The 6,575-nt window shown below is 37.4% G+C and overlaps 1 long non-coding RNA gene across 1 annotated transcript; it reads left to right on the top strand.

The window, feature by feature from the left end:
* The first annotated feature begins 1,239 nt into the window (after nucleotides 1-1,239).
* Nucleotides 1,240-3,368, top strand: LOC141632065 (uncharacterized). The gene is made up of 3 exons (XR_012537751.1): nucleotides 1,240-1,341; nucleotides 1,439-1,547; nucleotides 3,306-3,368. It is a non-coding gene; the product is annotated as an uncharacterized LOC141632065 (long non-coding RNA).
* The last annotated feature ends 3,207 nt before the right edge of the window (nucleotides 3,369-6,575 follow it).

The raw sequence follows: 6,575 nt of genomic DNA, 5'->3' as shown, positions 1-6,575 counted from the left end.
ATGAGTGTCTGGCGTTTCCTTGGTGTCTAATCTCCCTTCTTCCTTGATCATGAGCGTTACCGCTCATATCTCTCTTCCTTACATCATCATACTCCTCTCGTAAGTTTGATGTTGGTAACCTATGAAACTCTATCTTTGACATCCTTGTAATTATGACTTCAATTCTTACCCCATAAAATTCATCATAGCTCTTTTTGATCAGTTAAGCTTGAATCCTTTTAGCATACCTGCTCCTATGATGTCTAAGTTACTTTTCACTTCGGGGAATTTCTAAATATTTCAAGCTACCAGTTTCGATTCATTCTTGAAAGTTTATGTCACTTCTGCAAACCTAACCTATTTTTAAGGATTTGAAAATGAAATTTTGATTTATTTCCGTAAGGTATTCCTTTTTCTTACTTTTGTTCCGAGTTACTAAGCCGTGTTTAAATCATAATTAGTAAAGATAGTATTCTTATTATAGAACTTTAAACTAAAAGTTTGAAAATGCTTTTATGATTTGCAATGGTTTTAACATTAGTGAATGTTAAATCTCGTTGTTGGTGACGTCCCCAATAATGGATTTTCTCATTTATTGGTGTAGAAATATTTTTATATCTTGATATGAATATGGATGTTCTTGTCTGATCAACAAGAGTATCACCGTTTCATTGAAAAGATACCTATATTTTCTTATAACTATAATTTCTCCTTCTAAGTTTCGAGGGCGAAACTTTTTAAAAGGAGGGGTGATTGTAACGCCCCGTAAATTTCGGACCGTTAATATATTTCGAAAATAATTAATTAATCAAGTAAAATTTGACAATAATGTATTTAAAGTAAAAATAATTCAAAGAAATATAATTTTATTATATTTTGAAGAAAAGTATTTATTTTGATAGTTTTGAAATGTTTAAAAATAGTTTAAACCGTGTAAAATCTTTTATTTCGAAATAAGGGCGTATCGGGGGGAAAATGACAATTCGTTTGAACGTTGGGTAAACGAATTTGGAAATGGGTCGTATGAATACTCAATTTTATTGTAATCTTGTGTTTAAAGACTTTGGTCTTGACGGAATTTGCATTTGACTTACGGATTTAATTATTATTGAAACGAGTCAAACCCGACTCGTAAAAATCCCGACTAAAAATCCCGCTCTTCTCCTTTCCTCTTCCCTTTCCCGCGTGACCAGCCCCCTTCCCCTTCTATTTTTCTGGTTTTCTCATATTCTTCAATCCTCTAAAACAAACCAAACACATTTTTCACAAATTCAAGCTATTTTGGCCATAATTTCTTCGTTACTAGTCCGTTTTTCGCATAATTTACCTTTCCGGAATCCTCTCGCCGCGATCTACAACTTGGTATAATTTAATTTCAGTTTTCATTAAGTTGTTTTAAGACAAAATTTCGGAAATTCGGTATATATGCTTAATTATTGTGTTTTAATTGTTTATTTAGGTGAAGAATTGGAAGACGAGTTTGGGGACTCGTATATTGTAGAGGATAGCGGCTAGTTGTGGTTAGGGTTTGGGTTTTGAGGTGCTAATTGCTCTTTTTCTAGCTTAAGGTAACATATTTTGAGTTACTCGACGAAAGATCGTCACATGCTTTGTTGTTTTTGTATGTTTGATGATTTTTGGTTGAATAGTAGTTTTCACATGTAAAATTTGTTGCATGCATGCTTAAATTATGCCTTTTGTTAGTTTAAATTATCAAAGTTGAATTGGGGACGATTAATTAATTTTCAGACGGTCTTTTACTAAATAAAAATGGAAAAAATGGTGGTGTAGGGGACGGGCAAAGAGGCGGGCAGTTGGCAGCCCACGGCTAGCCCACGGTTGGCCCGGGTCGGTCCGTTGTTTGTTTTGCGGTTTTCCTTGCAAAATTTGTCATTTCAGGTTTATTAATGACATAGTTAGTATAAGTACATTTTAGGAATTGAATCATATAAGTAATAAAAATTATGTTAATGGTAAAACTATGCTTATGTTAATAGTTATCACATGTTAGGATAGTTTACAAAATGAATTTGTAAATAATAGGCTTAAAATGAATTTTATAGCGATAATTGTAATGTTTTGTTGATTGTGCCGAAAAACCGAGCCTTAGTCCCTTTGATCGATGCGATGTCGCTTAATTGAGTGATTGGTCACCGCAATTTGACCCGCACTGCCAGCAGGTCAGGTCAGGGTTGCGGGTAAAAATTCGGTTGAATGATTTAGATAATCGGCCTTTTTCTTGTTTTAGGCCATTTATCAAGCTTTAGTTCACATGTATAGCTTATTGAATTTAATAGCTTCTTATTTAGTTAATTGAATTTAAATAGCTTCTTATTTTGTAGAAATGGCCCTAGTTTCCCCTAAAGCCTTTAATATTGTTAAAATTGTTAGAATTAGAAATTAGTATTGAATACTTATTGAGGATTCTGTTGGGATTGTATGCTGTAAATAGACATTTATATAGCCTTTCACATGATAGAGTGTTAGCATTTAGGTTGGTAAGTAGGACTTTTTGCCCTCTTAAGGTTAAGTGGGTGTCTTACTTGACTTGTGTGGTGAGTCTTGTGTGGTGTGGGCTAAAGTATTCAAGTCGGGACTAGCCGAGACTAGGTCCTAGGTGAGTATTTCGGCCTTCATCATAGATAGGTCTTTATAGTCTTTGACGAGTATATGTTCACTGCTTGATAGCCTTTGTGTTCCTGACTAGTGGATTTATATCCAAGTTGGGGCATGACCTCAGGTACTTATTTTGATAGTATGGGGTCAGCTTAAGTACTAGCCAACCCTTCGGTGGTGTCCTTAGGGTACTCACTTCACTTTGTTTTAAAAAAAGTTGTGGGTCTTGGGTGCGGTGGTGTGTATCCGCATGTCTAGGTCTGCGCAGATTTTAGGCTAGGGTTGTGTTGTCTCTTGGCCATGTTTTCTTAATAGTAACCGCTGAGCCAAGATACCGGTTCGATTACCTTCCCTACCTCGTGGTATAGACTCGAGTTACAAAGTGACTATTGACCGTACTAAGAACTTATGCCTGTCTTTGATATATTGCCCTTTCTTGTATGGTGATTTTATGAACTGTAATAGGTGAGATGTAAGCCGGTTACAGTTGATAAAGTTTGGATTACTATTTGTTATATGAATCACATGAAAGTTTAGTTTGGTCAGTTTAGGGGTCATTTGTTAGAATACATGATAAGTAAATGGTTTATCAAATTGTTTACATGTTACATTACATGTTACATTAATTTTGACGATTCGTGGCTGGGAGGACTCGAAGTTACTCCCCACTGAATTGTGGCTTTCGTGTTTGTATAAAATGCGATTGACAGGTTGTTGATGCTTTGTTGGGGGTCACAGACGAGCTAGTGAGCAAGGAACTTTGGACCTAGTTTGGCTTTCTTTTGTAGAAACCTTTTATCTTTTGGTTATGTATATAACCTTTTAACTTTTGGTTTTGTATATAATTTGAAGGGACATATGTCTCCCTCTTTCTATTTTGGGTTTGTATCATTATGTATTTTCTTACCTTTAGCGGTGTTAAGTAAGTTAGATTGTAGCAATTGCAGGGTTTTTGACACTCTTCTTGAGTTGGATTGGTTGTGAATGGTTTAGTTAGAAATTTTTTTGAAATTGCAGGTTTTATCTAGTTGAACCATTTACAAACATATCCTACCAGTTTTTCCGTAGAATTTACGCCTTTAAGTATTTAGATAACACTATTTTTTTTAGGGGTGTCACAATTTTTCTCTTTTTTTTCAATTCTCTTTTTTTCTTTCTTTCCTTTTTCCTTCATCTTCCCAACATTATCTTAAAATGAGCATATAACCAAATCGCAATAAAACATTCCCAAAAATACAAGTACTAGCTCGGATAAGGTAGGCTAATTTTAGACTGTAGTTTATGGGACAAAAGAGGCTAAATTTGGCTATGAGGGGTTCATGGGCAAAATAAGAAAAGGGAAACCTCTACCACATGTGTCAGCAAAACCACAAACCGAATGCATACGGGTATTAAGCAGATTAAGTTCATATTTATGCAAATTAATGTGACATGTCTCATAAGGAGTAACTACTCACATTCCTAAATAAACTGGTCATAAATGTCACCAGTTATAAGCTCTAAATCTCAGAATATGATGTAGCTCGCCAAAAATCAAAGTCAAGTTTAAAGTTCAGCAAGAATTTAACCAAAACTCGTAGATATGCACTTGATTCTACTAATAACATGTCAATTAAGCAAGGCTTAGGCATAAACAGCTGCAAATGTAATGTCATCATTGAAATACTACCGTTCCGACTCAACCTATATGCTAAAATAAACGTGCAATTTTTGTTTGAATTTTTTAAATTTTTCAATTTTTTTTTCGTATTTTGGTATATATGTAAAGAGATAAACAATGCAAGGCAATAATGTAAACGTGAATGCAAGCAAATGAACTGCGACGCAAAAACCCTTCCCCAAACCAAATCGCACAATGTCCCCATTGTGCAAAATCATGTAATGAAGAAAAATGGAGAACGGGAATTTGCGAGAAAATAAAGAAATAAGACATGAAGTGAAAATCGGGAACTCACAAGACTTTAAGCGCAGCAAAAGGAAACCTCCCCAAACCAGCGTGAGCTAGGAGGTTCCAGTAGCTAGCAGTGCTACCAATAATGACCTGAAAAGACAAAAATACCACGCATAAAACCAAGAAAGCAAAATTGGGACGGTAATTATGTGCAAAATTAAGAAAATGGAAGAAATCAGATATATGACGGAAAATAAAGTGGAGTAGAAAACTCCCTTAATTTCGCGAATTGACCAAACACAAATAGGGGAGTGATCGTGAACAGTGCACAAAGAAGCGTCCTCGGTCGATCGACCATATTACTCGGTCGATCGACCAATGTGTCGAACAGAAGCTCCTGAATCAGGCGTGCGGCTCGATCGATCGACCACACAAAGCGACGATCGATCAACTAATCAATCGCCGTAACTTTCTGATTTCGTCTAATTAGCTCAATAAAGAGAGCTAATATGGTCTTTATACCTGCTAAAGCACATAATAACGCGCCCAAAATTGCGCAAAACCCAAATGTAAAGTCTAAAGGTCTTAAATCCTAAGCAAACACAAATAAAAGCGAAGTCTCGCGCACACGAAAAACGATAAATAGTCTAAAAGCAATAAATAGTCTTTAAAAGGTCTACGAAACGAATCAACGGAAACTGCGGAAAATTTCCGACCAAGGCTTCTGTCTACATGAAGTAGCTTCCGCAGTGCTCATCTCAGAAGCTGGACTCCACTCTACTCCGACTGGGATACTCAATAATGGATCGTCCCTAGCATCTTCCCAAGCATGGCCATCATCTCTTAGCTCCTCACACTCGAGATCCGACTCCGAAATTTTGACTGGCTCCTTCTTCTTGGGCTCCTCATCCGGCTCCTCGTCCGTTGAATAGCTCAGACATCCCAGACCGCCTCTCTGAACAATGGGCTCCTTCTCAGCTGGAGCAGCGAGCGGTTCTTCCTTCCCCAAACCGGTTCCTGCAACATCCAAAACAAGAGAATTGCCCTCCAATTTGCTCCCAATCTGGGGCGGAGGTGTCATAACAGGAGTAGGTACAGGTAAGGAAGTGGGAATGTCAGAAAGCACAAAATAAGATTTCTTTTCAGAAATCATATTACAGGTCATGGGCCACATGGGGTCTTTCTTCCTAGGGGACTGGGCAAACATAATAGAATGCTTCCCTACCTTAAATTTCAAAGTTCTTTCCCCTACATCAATTATTGCACCAGTAGTGTGCAAAAACGGTCTTCCCAAAATAATTGGGGTGTTGACATCTTCAGGAATATCCAAAACAACAAAGTCAACAGGAAAAAAGAACTTTTCAATTTGAACAGGCACATTCTCTAAGACCCCTACTGGCTGAACTGCAGAACGGTCAGCCATTTGCACAGCCATGTCAGTAATGGCAAATCTAGTCAATCCCAACTTCTTAGCCAGACTCAAAGGCATAACACTGATACTAGCCCCTAAATCACATAATGCCTTCTCAATTGAGAAAGTACCAATATTGCAGGGGACAGAGAAACTACCCGGGTCAGACAGTTTATGAGTAGCAGTGTGGGTTAAGTACGAACTAGACTCTTCAGTTAAATGCACTGACTCCACAACATTCAAAGACCTCTTCTTAGCTAGCAATTGTCTCATAAACTTCATATATGCAGGTATTTGATTAACTAGCTCTAAGAAAGGAATTTGCACGTTAAGACTACGCACGACATCTTTAAATTTATCGAATGTTACCTCATCTTTGGTTGGCACTAGTCTTTCCGGATAAGGAGCTGTCAGAAGTAGCTTTGCCCTCTCCTCTAGGTCTCTCATACCGGCATCAGTGGACTTAGGCTGAAGATCCACTACTTTGTCTTTGTTGTAACTTGACCCTTCTTCAGACCGTCTCAGAAATGACCCATTAATCGTCGTAGGGTCATACCTTGGAACCGGAACTGACCCATTAGCATTTGGGTCTTGCCTCAATAATTTCGGAGTCGTCTCATCCCGAAACAAGAAATCCCTCAAGTTATCTGGCATTGAAGGATGAATTGGCTCATCATC

The sequence above is a fragment of the Silene latifolia genome, chromosome 2 (genome assembly GCF_048544455.1).
Source record: "Silene latifolia isolate original U9 population chromosome 2, ASM4854445v1, whole genome shotgun sequence".
Lineage (NCBI taxonomy): Eukaryota > Viridiplantae > Streptophyta > Magnoliopsida > Caryophyllales > Caryophyllaceae > Silene > Silene latifolia.
The sequence above is the reverse complement of the archived record's forward strand: the minus strand, read 5'-3'. Positions and strand labels throughout refer to the sequence as shown.